We start from the raw sequence: 18,886 nt of genomic DNA, 5'->3' as shown, positions 1-18,886 counted from the left end.
GGGGTACACGAGGGAGACACCGGGCATGAGTGGGGGATGGGGTCGAACAGGGCAGACACGGGGTATGAGCGGGGGTGGGGGGCAACACGAGGGAGACACAGGACATGAGTGGGGGGTGGGGGTAACACAAGGGAGTCACGGGGCATGAGCGGGGGATGTGGGGGTACACGAGGGAGACATGGGGCATGACGGGGTGGGGGAACAGGGCAGACACGGGGCATGAGCAGGGGTGGGGTGTACAGGATAGAGACACGGGGCATGAGCGGGGGCGGGGGGTACAGGAGGGAGACACGGGGCATGAGCGGGGGTGGGGGGACAGGGCAGACACGGGGCATGAGCGGGGGGTGTGGGGTAACACGAGGGAGACACAGGGCATGAGCGGGGGGTGGCGGAACACGAGGGAGACACGGGGCATGAGCGGGGGTGGGGGGCAACAGGAGAGACACTGGGCATGAGCAGGGGGTGGGGGGGTACATGAGGGAGACACGGGGCATGAGCGGGGGGTGGGGGGAACAGGGCAGACACGGGGCATGAGTGGGGGGTGGGGGAAAAGGAGGGAGACAAGGAGCGTGAGCGGGCGGTGGGGGGAATAAGAGAGACATGGGGCATGAGCGGGGGGTGGGGGAACATGGGAGACACAGGGCATGAGCGGGGGGGTAGGGGGAACATGGGAGACATGGGGCATGAGCGGGGGTGGGGGGAACAAGGGAGACACGGGGCATGAGCGAGGGGTGAGGGGCAAGAAGAGAGACAAGGGGCATGAGCAGGTGTGGAGGGGAAGAAGAGAGACACGGGGCATGAGCGGGGGGTGGGGGGGAAAAAGGAGAGACACAGGGCATGAGCAGGGGGTGGGGGGAACGGGAGGGAGACACAAGGCATGAGCAGGGGTGGGGGGAACAGGGGAGACATGGGGCATGAGCAGAGGGTGGGGGGAACAGGGGAGGCATGGGGCATTAGCAGGGGGTGGGGGGACAGGAGGGAGACACGGGGCATGAGCGGGGGTTAGGGGAGAAAGAAGAGAGACACGGGGCATGAGTGGGGGTGGGGGGAACATGGGAGACACTGGGCTTGAGCGGGGGATTGGGGAACAGGGGAGACACGGCATTAGCGGGGGTGGGGGGGACAGGGGAGACACTGGGCATGATCGGGGGTAGGGGGAACAGAGCAGACATGGGGCATGAGCGGGGGGTTGGGGTAACACGAGGGAGACGGGGCATGAGCGGGGGATGGGGGAACACGAGGGAGACACGGGGCATGAGCAGGGGTGGGGGGGTACACGAGTGAGACACCGGGCATGAGCGGGGGATGGGGTGGAACAGGGCAGACACGGGGCATGAGCGGGGGTGGGGGGCAACACGAGGGAGACACGGGACATGAGCGGGGGGTGTGGGGTACACAAGTGAGACACGGGGCATGACGGGGGTAGGGGGAACAGGGCAGACACGGGGCATGAGCGGGGGGTACAGGATGGAGACACGGGACATGAGCGGGGGCAGGGGGTACAGGAGGGAGACACGGGGCATGAGCGGGGGGTGGGGGGAACAGGGCAGACACGGGGCATGAGCAGGGGGTGGGGGGTAACACGAGGGAGACATGGGGCATGAGCAGGGGTTGGGGGAACACGAGGGAGACACGAGGCATGAGCGGGAGGTCGGGGGCAACAGGATAGACACAGGGCATGAGCGGGGGGTGGGGGGAACAGGCCAGACATGGGGCATGAGTGGGGGGTGGGGGAAAAGGAGGGAGACACGGGGCATGAGCGGGAGGTGGGGGGAACAAGAGAGACACGGGGCATGAGCGGGGGGTGGGGGGAACATGGGAGACACGGGGCATGAGTGGGGGGGTAGGGGAACATGGGAGACATGGGGCATGAGCGGGGGTGGGGGGGAACAGGGGAGACACGAGGCATGAGCGGGGGATGGGGGAACAGGGGAGACACGGGGCATTAGCAGGGGTGGGGGGGACAGGGGAGACACTGGGCATGAGTGGGGGTAGGGGGAACAGGGCAGACATGGGGCATGAGCGGGGGGTGGGGGTAACACGAGGGAGACACGGGGCATGAGCGGGGGGTGGGGGGAAAGAGGAGAGCACGGGGCATAAGCAGGGGGTGGGGGAACGGGAGGGAGACACAAGGCATGAGCGGGGGTAGCGGGAACAGGGGAGACATGGGGCATGAGCTGAGGGTGGGGGGAACAGGGGAGACATGGGGCATTAGCAGGGGGTGGGGGGACAGGAGGGAGACACGGGGCATGAGCGGGGGTGGGGGAGAAAGAAGAGAGACACGGGGCATGAGTGGGGGAGGGGGGAACAGGGGAGACACTGGGCATGAGCAGGGGATGGGGGAACAGGGGAGACACGGGGCATTAGCGGGGGTGGGGGGGACAGGGGAACAGAGCAGACACGGGGCATGAGCGGGGGGTGGGGGTAACACGAGGGAGTCACGGGGCATGAGGGGGCGTGGGGGAACACGAGGGAGACATGGGGCATTAGCGGGGGGTGGGGAGGTACACGAGGGAGACACCAGGCATGAGTGGGGGATGGGGTGGAACAGGGCAGGCACGGGGCATGAGCGGGGGTGGGGGGCAACACGAGGGAGACACGGGGCATGAGCGGGGGGGTGTAGGTACATGGGGGAGACACAGGGCATGACGGGAGTGGGGGAACAGGGCAGACATGGGGCATGAGTGGGGGGTGGGGGGTACAGGATGGAGACACGGGGCATGAGCGGGGGCGGGGGGTACAGGAGGGAGACACGGGGCATGAGCCGGGGGTGGGGGGAACAGGGCAGACACGGGGCATGAGCAGGGGGTGGGGGGTAACACAATGGAGACACAGGGCATGAGCGGGGGTTGGGGGAACACGAGGGAGATACGGGGCATGAGCGGGGGGTGGGGGCAACAGGAGAGTCACGGGGCATGAGCAGGGGCAGTGGGGGTACATGAGGGAGACACGGGGCATGAGCGGGGGTGGGGGGGAAAAGGGCAGACACGGGGCATGAGTGGGGAGTGGGGGAAAAGGAGGGAGACACAGGGCATGAGCGGGGGGTGGTGGGAACAAGAGAGACACGGGGCATGAGCGGGGGGTGGGGGGAACATGGGAGACACGGTGCATGAGCAGGGGGTAGGGGGAACATGGGAGACATGGGGCATGAGCGGGGGTGGGGGGAACAGGGGAGACACGGGGCAAGGGCGGAGGGTGGGGGGAAAGAAGAGAGACAAGGGGCATGAGCGGGGGTGGGGGGGAAGAAGAGAGACACGTGGCATAAGCGGGTGGTGGATGGGAAAAGAAGAGAGACACGGGGCATGAGCAGGGGGTGGGGGGAATGGGAGGGAGACACAAGGCATGAGCGGGGGTGGGGGGAACAGGGGAGACATGGGGCATGAGCGGAGGGTGGGGGGAACAGGGGAGACATGGGGCATTAGCAGGGGGTTTGGAGACAGGAGGGAGACACGGGGCTTGAGCGGGGGTGGGGGGAAAGGAGAGAAACACGGGGCATGAGTGGGGGTGTGGGGGAACAGGGGAGACACTGGGCAAGAGCCGGGGGTGGGGGTAACACGAGGGAGACACGGGGCATGAGCAGGGGGTGGGGGGTTACACGAGGGAGACACTGGGCATGAGCTGGGGATGGGGTGGAACAGGGCAGACACGGGGCATGAGCGGGGGTGGGGGGCAACACGAGGGAGACACTGGGCATGAACGGGGGGTGGGGGGACAGGGTAGACACGGGGCATGAGTGGGGGTTGGGGGGAAAGGAGGGAGACATGGGGCATGGGTGGGGGAACAAGGGAGACACGGGGCATGAGCAGGGGTGAGGGGAGACATGGGGCATGAGCGAGGGGTGGGGGGAACAGTGGACACACAGGGCATGAGCGGAGGGTGGGGAGAAAAAAGGAAGTAGACGTGGGGCATGAGCAGGGGTGGGAGGAACAGGGGAAACACAGGGCATGAGCGGGGGGTTGGGGGAACAGGAGGGAGACAAGGGGCATGAGCAGGGGGTGGGGTGCAACAGGGGAGACACCGGGCATGAGCGGGGGTGGGGGGAACAGGAGGGAGACATGGGGCATGAGTGGGGGGTGTGGGGTAACAGGGGAGACACGGGGCTTGAGCGGGAGGTGGGGGGAAAGGAGGGAGACATGGGGCATGAGTGGGGGTTGGGGGAACACAGGGCATGAGCTGGGGTGGAGGGAACACAAGGGAGACACAGGGCATGAGCGGGGGTGGGGGGAACAGGAGGGAGACACGGGGCATGAGCGGGTGGTGGGGGGTAACAGGGGAGACATGAGTATTGAGCGATGGGTGGGGGGGAACAGGAGGGAGACACAAAGCATGAGTGGGGGGTGTGGGGAATGGGAGGGAGACACGGGGCATGAGCAAGGGGTGGGGGGAACATGGGAGACACGGGGCATGAGCGGGGGTGGGGGGAACATGAAGTAGACACGGGGCATGAGCGGGGGGTGGGGGGTACACAAGGGAGACACAGGACATTAGCGGGGGAGGGGGGTACACGAGGGAGACACAGGACATGAGCAGGGGGTGAGGCGAGACATGGGCCATGAGCGAGGGGTGGGGGGGAACAGGGGAGACACAGGGCTTGAATGGGGGATGGGGGTACACGAGGGAGACACGTGGCATGAGCAGGAGGTGGGGGGAACAGGGCAGACACGGGGCATGAGTCGGGTGGGGGATACAGGAGGGAGACATGAGGCTTGAGCAGGGGGTGGGGGGTACAGGAGGGAGACACGGGGAATGAGCGGGGGTGGGGGGAACAGGGCAGACACGGGGCATGAGTGGGGATGGGGGGTAACACGAGGGAGACACAGGGGATGAGCGGGGGGTGGGAGGAACACAAGGGAGACACGGGCATGAGCGGGGGTGGGGGGCAACAGGAGAGACACAGGGCATGGGTGGGGGGTACACGAGGGAGACACGGGGCATGAGCGGGGGATGGGAGGGACAGGAGGGTGACACAAGGCATGAGCAGGGGGTGGGGGAACAGGGGAGACACGGGGCATGAGTGGGGGGTGGGGTGGAAAGAAGAGAGACACAGGGCTTGAGCGGGGGTGGGGAGAACAGGGTAGACACAGGGCATGATCGGGGGGTGGGAGGAACAGGGGAGACATGAGGCACACAGGGCATGAGCAGGGGTGGGGGGAACAGAGCAGACACGGGGCTTGAGCGGGGGGTGGGAGTAATACGAGGGAGATCCGGGGCATGAGTGGGGGGTTGGGGGAACACGAGGGAGACACGGGGCATGGGCGGGGGGTGGGGCGGTACACGATGGAGACACCGGACCTGAGCGGGGGATGGGGGGAACAGGGCACACACGAGGTATGAGCGGGGGTGGGGGGCAACATGAGGGAGACACAGGGCATGAGCAGGGGGTGGAGGGGAACAGGGCAGACAAGGGGCATGAGCGGGAGGTGGGGGAAAAGGAGGGATACACGGGGCATGGGTGGGGGGAACAGGGGAGACACGGGGCATGAGCAGAGGGTGAGGGGAGACATGGGGCATGAGCTGGGGTGGGGGGGTACACGAGGGAGACACCGGGCATGAGCGGGGGGTGGGGGGCAACAGGGGAGACACAGGGCATGGGTGGGGGTACACGAGGGAGACACGGGACATAAGCGGGGGATGGGGCGAACAGGGCAGACACGGGCATGAGTGGGAACAGGGCAGACATGGGGCATGAGCGGGGGTGTGGGGCAACACGAGGGAGGCACGGGGCATGAGCAGGGATGGGGGGAACAGGGCAGACACAGGACATGAGCAGGGGGTGGGGGGAACATGGGAGACACGGACCATGAGTGGGAGATGGGGGGAACATGGGAGACATGGGGCATGAGCGGGGTGTGGGGGTGTAATGGGAGGGAGACACGGGGCATGAGCAGGGGGTTGTGGGGGGAACAGGGGAGACACGGGCATGAGTGGGGTGGGGGAACGGGCGGAAGACATGGGGCCTGAACTTACTATGCAGGCTGCAGGTCCCGCTCCTCAAATGACAAACAAAAATGGCGGGCGTCTCTCAAAATATGACGCACTGCACGCTTCACCTCAGCCAATGGGAGGGCACGTCAGGTGTCCGCGTACATCATGCAAGCCGCTCACCCAATCCCCGTTCTGTCTGCGGAACGAACAGGGAAGTCTGTCCGCGGACCGAACACAGATATCACTAATTTTTTGTGACCTACATTTTGGTAATTTAAAAAAAAATACTGGATGGATTTTCACCAAATTTGCAAAAGCACGCTTTCGGGACCAAGCCGCTGCTCCTTGTCCAAATTTGGTAAAAATCCATCCAGCGGTTTGGGCTGTAAGCGTGAGCAAAGTTTTTTCACATTCAGTTTATGCGAAAAAAAGATGTTATGGGACCCCCCTTATAACTTTGCCTCCTGGGACGAATCCTCACCAAACTTTGCAAAAAAATTCAGAGTGAGCCATATACGTTTTTTGCAAAGTTTGGAGAGGATTCGTCCAGGGAGAGCGAAGTTATAAGCCGCCCAAAAAGTGCTCTTCCTATGGAAACTGCAAATACATACATATGTATATATATATACATACATATATATATATATATATATATACATATATATATATATATATATATATATATATATATATATATATATATATATATATATATATATATATATACATACACATGGGACAGCAATCACCTACCAGTGACGATACAATTCAGAAACTAAGCAAAGCAATTGAATTTACATATAATGATGCAGAATAGAAAACACATGAAAAAGAACAGTTTTATTTTGTGAACAGATAGAGTTTAGGTTAATATTCCCACTGCAAAGTTTTGTTTAAATACAAATGAGCAATCTTACACAAATGTGAGTAATCAGCAGGTATTCAGGAATGAAAGAAAAGTCCCCATTTACCAAACCATTCCCCATTCCCATTTGAGCCCCCATAGTATGCCAAGCCCGTTATTTGCGCCCAGGTCCCTTAACGGGTCCCGTCCTTAACACCTGGTCAGACCAGGCATAAAGGAAGGGACCCGCTAAGGGACCTCGTAGTAGGGCGGTAAGGGATTACCGGCACTGGTCTCCTTACCGGTGCCCAGTATCCCTTACCGCCCTACTCGGAATGAGGGCCAAGGTCTGGAGTTTATAGGCAATGTTCTCTCCCCCAAACAAAAGAGAAAACAGTTTTGGGAAATGGACTCTTTTAAAATGACAGGAAAAAGAAATGGCTTTGTGAAATACTGCAAAATGGTCAAAAATGCTTAAATGCTGAAAAATTCTAAAGAAAGCAACTCTAAACAAGTCCTAACACACATGAGCTATAATATAAAGAACAATACCGACTTGAGATCAGGATTGGATGGAAGAAGCCTTTTGAAATGGGCAAAAGACACATTTACTTTGGCTAAAATTGCAAATTCCTGGTAAACTTTTACTATGCAATATTGAAGAAAAACGGGTCAAATACACTGTTCCGCAATGTGTTTGAGCTGTGGATGTAGCTAATGGTCGTACGTATTAGTGAGAGTTGAAATGTTGTTTCTATCTTTAAAACTGAAGAAGTTATAGAGGTTTTAATGAGAGGTGTTTTTGCAAAATAGGCGCAAAAATGAAAACAGAAATTAGATTTAAAAAATGACAGGTAGGTTTTCTTATACTATATTAAGGACTATGAAAAAGAGGATGCCACACATGAAACTTCACAGCTACGTGGCCAGCACAACCAGTCGGCGGTGGATACTCGATTTCTGGGATTTACTTTAGTTATTCAAAATCACTAAGGAGTTACGGTTTTGTAACAAAGATGAGAGAAAAGTCAGGGCAAGAAGGATTCTAACAATACTAGGGTTCTGAATTAAAGATGGGATGGGTTGAGATTGGGGCAATACAATGCAAATATCCTATGGGAAACTGTTCTTCCTATTATACTTACAGTCCTTTTGTAATTTATTGGACCGTCAGCTCTGGTCAATGAATCGGGCAGGTCTACCGGCAGCAGGGCACCTATGGAGGGATTGGATACGCGGTGCGTTTCTGGTCAATTTTGGACTGCACCTCAGACTGGATTAACATGGGCTCTTCTGGTCACTGGACACAGTAGATAGCAGGATGCAAGTTTCAGTGGGCAACCCTTAATCGTAGCAAACCAAGCTGAATCAAAATTATTCTTTTAAGTTTTGGAGGTTTGCAATTGGGTCAAGCTAGCAATAGTTCAGCAAGACTAGAGTCTAGATTCTGCAAAGAAATCTGGATCTTCAGAGATTCTGGAGTCAGCTACAAGATGAAGAGTTCTGGAATAAGGTGCTGCACGGAAATCTGCATGGGTTCTGGAAGCAGTGCATGTGTAGTGAAACTCCTATATTTATCCATTACAAAGTTTATGGCATGGGCAGAACTTCAAAAATACACCCCCATGTCTGTGAGTGGCTACCGGCATGTGCTTTGTTATAGTTGGCGGTCTGAACTGAGATGTCATCCTTATGACAGGATTTAGGAACTCCCACATGGATTTTTACCAAAAGATAACTTTTGCACAAATGTACATTTCTAACATTATGTACCCTAATAAACTTGGACACATATATTTTATATTCGATTGTCTACATTCACATTCACTCCCCATCTTTGTGCGAGCTGTCTTGGTTATTCTATGGATTTTTGTCGATTTTAACTATAACGGTATGGATTCATCATTTCTAATTCGGTACATCTCTTGGCGCTGATCATGTACATACAATATTAGGTTTGCAACATTGATCATTCTGCTACAGCGGGACGTTTTTCATCAATTTGGTTTCTTAAATGGTACACGTTTCCTCAATGTCTTCAAATCACAAGCCTGAAATTAGTTTAATGACTACCAATTTTCAGATTTGTTCCGCTTTAGGTTGCTCCGTTAAAGACTTCTAAACTTTAATCAAACATAAGGATCTAACATCAAAGTTCTCCTTTGTAACCTCCCCTTCTCAGGTAGCAGCCGTCCAGTCTTTTGATCGGGGGAGGTGTGTTCCCTTTCCTGAAGGGAAGCTCTCCTGTAGAGATCAGTTGGGCAGCTTGCCATTGTCCTCAGCTCAGCCCCATACGAAAGTCTACTGAGGTCCGATTGTACTGCTTGTTGTCATTATGCAGGAACCATTAACATCACTTAAGCTTTCCTGTAGCAAGGGAGTGTCAAGCTGAGATGTCAACTTTCCCAGGCAGGCACTGTCAGATCAGAATGAAATAGTTGATTAGCTCCAGACTGGGTTCCTGTAAGATTTAGCTACAATCTTGTATTTAAAATATATAAAATGAACAGAGTTTATAATGGATTTTGACATTTTAAAGGAATTAAGCCCTTCACAGAAAAATGCTTTAAACAGGTGGATATTTCACTTCTTCAGGAAAAAGAAAACACTATTAAACTGGGTTTGACAGCCAGTTTCCTTAGCAGCTGTCAGGCAGTGATGCCTGGATTCCTCTAATTGCATGGAGAATCTTTGATTTCAGCACACTTTCCTTTGCATAATTCTCTGGGAAAAGTATTGAATGTATAAGCGCTTTTTTTGGATTGTGCCCTTCTGTGGCCTTGTTTCAGGTGACAGATGACAGCTGACAGGTGACAGCAGTGATTCCTGTTTTTACACCAACTTTGCCTGTGGGTGTGGCAGGGTGTCAGCTCTTTTGTGGTTTGTAGACCATGCACAATTTTGCAGATTTAGTGCACACAGGGGTTATCTCCTCCATTTTTGTCAGTTTTGTTTCCCAATTGGCAAAGCGGTGCAGTGTGGCACATTGGCGTGGATAAACATATTCCACACATACAAAAGGTTTTTTATTTTCTCTCTTTTCTGTCCTTTCTTACCTTTTTGGTGTGCTGTTTGGGGAAGTCGTAAGGTGGTGTGCATCTGGCGTATTTGGCTGTTTCGATTGTGATCTAATTGTTGACAGGATCTAGTGTGGGGATCAGGTTGGTGGTATGATTGCTTTGTTGGCTTGTCTGCAGGAGGTTGTGAATGTGATTTTACAACTGAAAGGTTGTGTGCGTTGTGCTTGGGATCTTGCCTGGCTTGGTGTTCGTGTGTTGACCCCTTCCTATGGTTTTATAAGGAAGGGGGATGTGTACTGTGGGGCTTGCATTGCGTTATGCAGTGCAAGCCTAGGAATCTTAGTTGGTGATGGAACACTGGTTCGTTCAGGGTTCTGTAGATGGTGTAAGGGATTCAGGATGGGAGATATGACTTGGAAGGTTGTCTCTACATTAGCTCTCCCTTCACTTCTAGCTTGTATTTGTATTTTTATTTTATTTATTTATATAGCGCAACCAGGCCCAAGGGCAACCGGGCGCATATCTTGAGAATGTAAGTACAATACAGTAATGGTTACAGGTTGGAAAAGAGGACATATCAAAGTATATGCATACAGTAGAGTTTCACAGATTATGCAGGATGACGTGCGAGAATATTTACAGTTGCAGTATAGTTGTACATAATGTGCAGTGTACAATATCTATAATAACTACTGTTTAGCAAAAATTAAATACAGATAATGCCAGTTGAGGAACCAAAAGCCGTCCACGCAGAATTGAGTCATTTAGACATCTGTGGTAACTAGCCACAAGTTTGGTTCTTTGTTTGAAAATGGTAGGAGAATGTTCAGTTCTGATGTGTAATGGAATTGAATTCCATAGTTTGGAAGCAAGAACCGGGAAGCTAGTTCCCCCAGCTTTCTGCAGTTTGAATCTGGGGATAGTCAAGCATTGTGCTTGAGCCGATCTAAGTATGCGAGTAGGCATGTAGTAAGAGAAGCCAGAGGAGAGGTAGGAGGGGTCTGATTATTCAAACATTTATGCGTGAGGGTGAGAGATTTCAATGATATTCTTTGCGTTACTAAAAGCCAATGTAAACTTCTCCTAGTTTCAGAGATGTGTGAGGATCTGGTGATGTTGAGGGCGGCTCTAATGGTGTTGTTTTGGGTAACCTGTAATTTGTTCAGGTTACGTTGACTGTCCCTAGGTATAAGGCATGACAATAGTCCAGTTTGGACATTACCAATGTCCTAGCCAGTATAGTACAATTCTGAGTGGTGAGGAAAGGATGGCATGCTGTAATAAGCTTACATGTGTAAGCGTAGGCCGAGACAACTGCGTTAGTTTGTCCAATCAATGATAAAGTGGAGTCGAGGAAGATCCCTAATGTTTTGGTATCGGAGGAGACTTTAATAGAATTACCATCGATGTTGAAAGTTTTGAATGCAGGGTCAAGTTTATTCAGTCGTTGTTGGGAGCCCAGGATGAGGAGCTCTCTCTTGCATCATTAAGACATAGCTCATGCTGGGCCATCCAAGCTTGGATAACTTGATAAATGTCATTCAAAGCTTTTGCGTCAGCTGTGTAGTCATCTGTGATTGGGATGAGTATCTGGGTGTCGTCAGCATAGTTGGTATATGTGACACCCAGATAATCAAATACATCAAACAGAGGTTTAGTAAAGATGTTGTAGAGCGTTGGCGAGGTGCACAAGCCCTGTGGAACCCCACAAGGCACTGAGGTGGGTTTTGCTGAGGCGGTAGGTGAGAATACCCTCATCTGCCTGTTATCCAGAAAGGAGCTGATCCATTTGGCAGCTTTATCAGAAAAGTGGACAGCTGCTTTTTAAATGACGAGAGAGGATTTGATGGTTGACAAGATCAAAAGCTGCCTAAAGGTCGAGGAGTAATAGTACAGCCAATTTGCCATTGTCTTTTAAATCCTCAATTTGTGCTTTGAGGTCTAATAAAGCTCTTTACGTCCCATTCCTGGGACGGAAGCCAGATTGTCTTGTGCCTAGCAGGTTGTTGTTTTCCAGGTATTTTTGGATCTGTAAATACGCTGCCCTGTCCAGAATTTTCAATAAGAATGGGACTGTAGTGATCAGCCTATAATTGGTGGGGATACTTAAGGTTGTTAGGGACAGTGCCTGTGAGAAATGAGGCATTGATAAATGCGGTGATGAAGGGGGCAAGTTCGTGGGCAGATTCCTTGATGATAGGAGCGGGACAGGAGTCACCTTGACAGTTGGAAGGTTTCAGTTTATTGATGATACTTTCTACCTCCGTAATTGTGAGTGGGGCAAAGCTAAAAGGAGTGAATAAATTGTTTCTAGGTTTATTAGACGAGGGTTTGGTAAGGAGAGATGTTTGTAAGCAATTTTGCTTAGCGCTGATTCTAGATTGTAAGGTGGATATTTTGGTGAGGAAAGCTTTTTGAATGTTTTCGCACCACATGCTATCCTTATTGCAAATATCGGGGCTAGAGGACGGGGATTCTAGTTCCGTAAGGATTTTGAAAAGCTCCTTCGTGTTAGATTCAGCCTGTGTGATGCGTTGGTTGTAGGTCTCTTTTTTAGCTTGTAGAATAGCTTCCTTGTAGTTCAGGGTTGCTAAAATGAGGATGTTTTGTTAGTCTCTGAGGGAAGGCTTTTTCAAAGTTCTTCGGCGCTCTGCTTCTCTTTACGAAGAGTTCTGAGATAGGGAGTGAACCAAGAATTGAGGTGGGCACGCTGTTTAGGTTTCCTAGATTTAAGCGGTGCTATGGTATCAATTGCTTTGAGCAATGTTTGATTGAATATGTCCAAGACCGTAGGGTCGTCAGATAAGAGATCCTTATTATTTAGTATGGGCAGGATGAGAGGGAGAAGTTTGTCCTTGGTAATGTCCTTTTTGTTTCTGGTGGGAATGGATGGTGCAATATTAGGTTTAGTGCGAGGTTCATTGGCTGGAATGTTGAAGATGATGATGGGGTGGTCTGACCAGGCACAAGGGTTGTTAGCGATGATATTCGTGTTGCAATTTAAGTCAGCGATCCAATCGAGTGTCCTACCTTTGGAGTGGGTGGGTTCGAGGATACGGTGCGAGAATCCTAAGTTGGAGATGTTACTGGCGATCTCACCAGCATGTGAGTCGTTAGGATCTAATAATCCAAGATTAAGATCACCAAGGAGTAAAACTTGGGAGTTGTGTTTAGTGTTGTCAGCCAAAATGGTCGAGATGTCATTAGAAAAAGAAGCGAGTGGACCCGGGGGTCTGTATGTAAGGTGCATAGTAGCTGTGCTGTTGTGAGATTGAAAAAGTTTAGCTGAGAGGGTCTCAGCTGAGCTGAATTGTGTGTTGGGGATCAGTCTTATATTGATGTTGTCTCTGTGATACTTATTGTAACTGTAACTACAATAAAACCTACTTACCTTTAGTACCTGCTGACACCTGTGTGCTCCCTGTGTCCTGCTTACCATTCCTGGGTCCAGACACTACACTATGTTGCTATTGTAAGAGTCAGACAGAGGAGAGAGGAAGGTGTGGATGATCCTCTGGAAGAATAAAACATATGACTAAATTGTGGCTCAAATACATCGTTGATGATGAGCTTCTCCACCTTTATCCCACCAAAACCACAGCACCACAAAACCAATAGTCCCTTTGCCTCAGCAACCGAGGATGTTTCACTGGTGCAGGCAAAATAAACATGGACAGTAGCATTGAGCACCAGCACGATAACCAGAATTTGAGAAGTTTTGAGTTGCTCACAAGGGCATTCATGTGCTAAGGATATTCCACAAGCTTACACAGAAAAACAATCACAGCAAGAGACTGAAACATCAAATTCCAGCATTATGACAATGCACAACTTGACCTTCAACATGTGGAGCTTCCATAAAATGACTACTGTATCCTGGTAAGCTGCTCATCCTTGGCTGAGATGGAAACAGAATTTCCTATCCTACCTGAAAGCCTACAAAAGACATTGATTTTCTGCTGACCAGAAAAGTGTAGTGCTACTAAACTGCCGACGGTCAGAAGCGCAAGAGGTCAATAGACATCTACCATCCATACCAGTACCTAGTGGTGCTCCTCCCATGTGGCTCATTGAGTAGAATGGCACAAAATGTGGACATATATTTTCTAACCAAAGTGCACACAGCTGTGGAAAGACACCTGTTCTACACATGTGACCAATAGCCAGGTGAGAGCATTGAAAAATATGTGACCATCCTAAGAAATATGTGACCATCCTAAGAAGTGGGGCTTCCACGTGCACATTTAAAGCCTTTCAAATAGAAGTCATCAAAAACCAGCCCATGGTACACATCAACAATCATCATGCGGAAGACTGACACTGGCTGGCAGGTGAACCAACATTGGAAGAAGCCATTACATTGGCCATGGGGATGTAGCATTTGGAGCAACACATAGGTTAAGAGAAAACGCAGATGCAAACAACAAGCTCTTCTCAAGTGCTCAATCCAATATGTTCAGTCAATGGACCAAGAAAGCCTCACAGAGAAATGTTCTTGACCAATGTCAACAAAGGGGGAGGCAAGAAAACAGGTGCCAATCAGAGAAACTCCAACCATTGTCTAGAGTACGGTAGCACACACCATAGTTCTGTACAACGGGCCAACCATACATGGGGAAGGAAATGTGCCACATGTGGGCGCTTGATCCATTTCACACAGGCATGTATGCAGCACATACGTACACTAGTACCCAATGAAACAGTTTCTACAATGCATTGGCTGAATTTCGTGATGATTAAGGACCTCAATCAAGTGCCACGGGATGTAGCGGTAATTACGAATCATCTTTCCAACATGATCCTTGCAATTGACGAACCGGAGGAGGAATCAGGCCCACCCAGACCCACCATAGACATACAGATATCGGGTGTTCCTGTGTCTCTCATTGATGACTCAGGGTCGGTGTACACTGCAATATCCAAAGAACTGTATCCATAAATTCTGCATAAAAATGTGGGAATCTTCGTGCCTATCACATTCTCTCCCATGTCAAATTCCGGCCAATTCTGAAAGGGTCTAAAAACATTTCTATTTTAATCACAGTAATGGCTCGCTCTCCCATGTGTTTTGTTGCGTTTTTCCGGTTTTACTGTTTTGCTTCCTCTACAGCCTTGATGACCTTGGGCCTTAGCAACACTGTATAAAACTCAGATACATACATGCAGTAGTGGTTATCGGAACATTTTCAAAATGGTGTGAGTTCAAGTTTGTAGATTACCTCACCACCTACTCAGTGATAGAAGTATTGAGGGAACTTTTTGGGAGGGGGATTCCTCCAGAAGTTTTGATATCTGATAATGGGGTGCAATTAGGCTCAATAGAAACGAAGTAATTATTAGCTTCATATGATGCTCTTCACCACACTACATTCCTTATCATCCCCAATCAAATGAGATGGCAGATATTTAATAGACTGTTAACCTCAATGATACAATTAGCGGACAAAAACAACTTCGAACGGCCACAGGCTGTCCAACGCATGATTTTTGTGTATAGAACTACACCACACCCCACAACAAAGATTTCTACTTTTGAAGTTCTGAGAAGGCAGAGTACTCTGTTACCCACTAGACCATGGTGGTTTGGTAAAAGAAAAATAAAGGAGATGTTCTTCACTACAAATATGGGGAAAGTACACTTTGCCCATGTTGGGAGCCCAAGATGGTATGAAAATGCAATTCCAATGCACACATAACACTCACCAGCCCTCATTCAAAACAGGAGATTGGGTTCAAGTGAGGTTGCCAGGTAATGGTCATAAGGGGATGTCTAAGCATTCCTCTCCCTGCAAGGTAGCTACAATGCTTAAGGGTTCTGTATGCACCATGGATGGCAAGGTGTGGAACATGGAGCATGTGATGCATCACAATCTGAGATTACCACCGCTGATGGAAGAAGAAAGGTTTTGCGTACTCCCCGGGTGGAATACACAGGAGGGTTCCACTAGAAATCCCAGGCAGGAAGACTGTGGTAATGAGACTATTAACTGAGAGTGCATCGATGATAATGCATTTACTGAAAAATAGGTGGGGGAGGATGAACACTCAAATCCCAAATATGCTGCCCAATAAGTGAAAGGGAGAGGGTGCAGGTCAAGGTCTCCTGTGAGGTTTAGTTGAATGACCTGAGGTGTGACATAGTGTGAGTCTAACTTTGCACTAATATAAGTGTTTGTTGCAGTATTTCTGAGTTCAGAAGTGAATATTATTTAATATGTGTGGGTTCATTTTTTGCCGTCTATATGTTTGAGCCATATTCATGTTTAGTTCTTTTGTGTCCTATTTTCCATTTTCCATGAACACATGTTTAGTGGTGTGGGGTACATTTATCCACCCAACAGAAATCCCTGCACCACGAAACAGCATTTAGCAGTTGCAAAGAAATCATGGCTGTACTGTGTTTGCTGAGCACATATTCCCTGGCATCACAAAACTGCATTTTAGCAGCTGCAGAAATAATGTCTGGTCTGTGTCTTCAGAGCGCACATGGGGCGAGATGGAACATAGCCCCCAATAATGGATGCACTTTGTTTTCTTCCTGTCAATCCATAGAAAATAAATTAAATCAAGAATGGTGCAGCACTGCTTCCATCTTTTAAAAACCTAAGGCTGCACCCAGAAATGGTCTGCATTTAACATGACCCTGGTGCTACCTTCATCGAAAATCTCACATCGATTTGTTCTAATTCAGCAAAGCCCTGTTCATATGTTTTGCCTTAACATAATCAAATAAGGCTTCTCTGCTCAGAACAGCATTGTTTATTAAGTAAAATATGTGAAGAGCAGAGAAAATCCATTTCAGCCTGTATGGCTGGCATTTACTGTGAAAACAAAGTAACACAACACAAAACATTTCAAATGAAGCTCTCCCTCGCCTTTGACTGGTGTCAGTTTCAAATAACCCCTTTCTCAAACATATTCCTGTGTATAAGACATTGACCAGAGCTATGGAAATTTTCAGAATGAAGATGCAAGGAAAATTGCATTTGTAAAGGACCAAGGAAAGTAAAATGAACCAGTGTTCTACTGCTCGCCAAAACAGGGAATTTACATGTTTTCAAGCTAAATGGAAATAATACTGTAACATGCCCAGAAACAAAACTGTACATGTTGGGAAGAAAAGCTGCCAAAATATAGGTAAAATGTACTGTGTGTAGTTTATTTTTCCACACAAAAAGAACTTCAACATCCTGGCTAGGTCCAGGAATTGCTTTCAGTTTTGCAAGGCAGGCACTTCTAATGTACCAGCCCCATAGGAAAAGAAGTTCTTTTATAACATGAAAGACCCAGAGGGTTGGGAAGTGGCGACTTCATCAGACTTACGAGCATTGCTGCAGCAAGTGACAATGGACAGCCCTGTCACTGAAGTGTGAATTCCTTTGACACCTCTCCTCAGCTTCCACTGCCTAGGATCAAAGAGGAGTCATAGCAAACTCTGGGCAAAGCTGACCAGAGCAAGACATTTGGTTGGGGGGTTGGAAAGACTGCCCACTTTTGGGAACAAAGCCCGCCTACTCGATGTAAAAGACTTGTTATATTAAGACATTTATTTCAGTAATCTGAAAATGCAGTAATGTGAAATTAGGATGGTTTTACTGTAATTTTTGCATAATTAAAATGAGACGATGTAGGTTATCCTAGCATGTGGGGACACGAACTGCATTAAAGGGGAATTTCTGGAAAAAAGCGTACATGGCACAGTTATGAAAGTTAAATGAAAATATGCCTGACATTAATAGGTTTAGGTGTATTCATTTTTAGAATTTTAGGGGAAATATTTTGCATACTTATCTCACTCAAAACCTCACACAACCATCTTTCACACCACAAGCCACACGCACTTCACAACACTGCAACAACACATAAGCCGGAGCAACAGCACACGCGGACTGACACCGATCCAATACCTGCACCAAAGCTCACTATCTGGTGTATACCGAGCTGAAGCTGCCAACAGAACACCACTCCTCTCACTATCCTACTACCTCTTCACCTTACTAACCCATCCCACCTTATCGTTTACAGATCCGCCAGAGCGCCTGGGGACCAATTCTGTTGGTGACGGTGCGTGGTACATATACCTTTAACATTTAACATTTAACATAGAAATTGTGAAAAAGCACCAGAAGGGCAAAGCAGCATCGTACAGACTTGGCTTTTGAACAAGTATACTCTATGTGAAGTATGGTATTTGCCTATCTAATTTTTAAAGGGTGGCATTTATAAATATGAAAGTTTTGTTTCATTACTGATTTTGATGAAAGTAACTGTGGTTAAACAAAGCACCTCATAAAAACACCCACACTAAAACTGATGTCACTTCCCTGGGTCCAATCTGCTTACAGGGAGGTGGTGACATCATCAGCCTGACCTATACAATATTATAGGTATGTCCAGCTTAGTTCTGCCCAAATAGTAAAAATCCTCTGATGCCATCGGTTTGTAAAAGGAGGAAGCTTAGGGAGAGTCATGACATTCAAGAATCATTAATTCACAATTCACAATTTAACATCCAGAAATCCAAACATTTCACATTCACCCTGCAAGATTCCAGACTCCAGTGCCAGGCCAGGGGTAGCTGATCCAGATCCATGCAGTACCTCCTATCCAGGCAGAGCCACCACCCACCACCTAGAACTAAACCCTACAAAAATCCCAATAATTCAGGGAGAAAGGTTGCTGACCCAGAGGGAAAATCCAGTGACCAGACCTGTCGTTGTCCAGCTGATGCACCCCACTGTCCAGACCCCAGTTGCCCCACTGTTCCATTAAGGGAGAGCTTGCCGCTGTCCAGAGACCTGGTTAGCTGTCCAAACGACCCAATTCAAGTGCTCCTCCCCAATATCAAAACGCTGCACACACCTTTCTGTTACCTTGCCGTTTGTCAAACCCTATAAAAAGCTATATAAGAAATCCCATAAGTATCCTAGTAACTCCTTAAAATTGTTAGAATGCTCTGTGTATCCTGTCCTTATAAAAATCTGTGTTAGTCTCCATGTGTAAGTACAATGCTTTCCAAATCATTTCAGTGCATTGTTTAAGTCCTTTGTACTATTTTCAATAGTTTAATTAATTTCCCATAGAGATGGGTTAACCT

The sequence above is a fragment of the Ambystoma mexicanum genome, chromosome 11 (assembly GCF_040938575.1).
Source record: "Ambystoma mexicanum isolate Mex_15411 chromosome 11, UKY_AmexF1_1, whole genome shotgun sequence".
NCBI classification, from domain to species: domain Eukaryota; kingdom Metazoa; phylum Chordata; class Amphibia; order Caudata; family Ambystomatidae; genus Ambystoma; species Ambystoma mexicanum.
Note: the sequence above shows the minus strand (reverse complement) of the source record.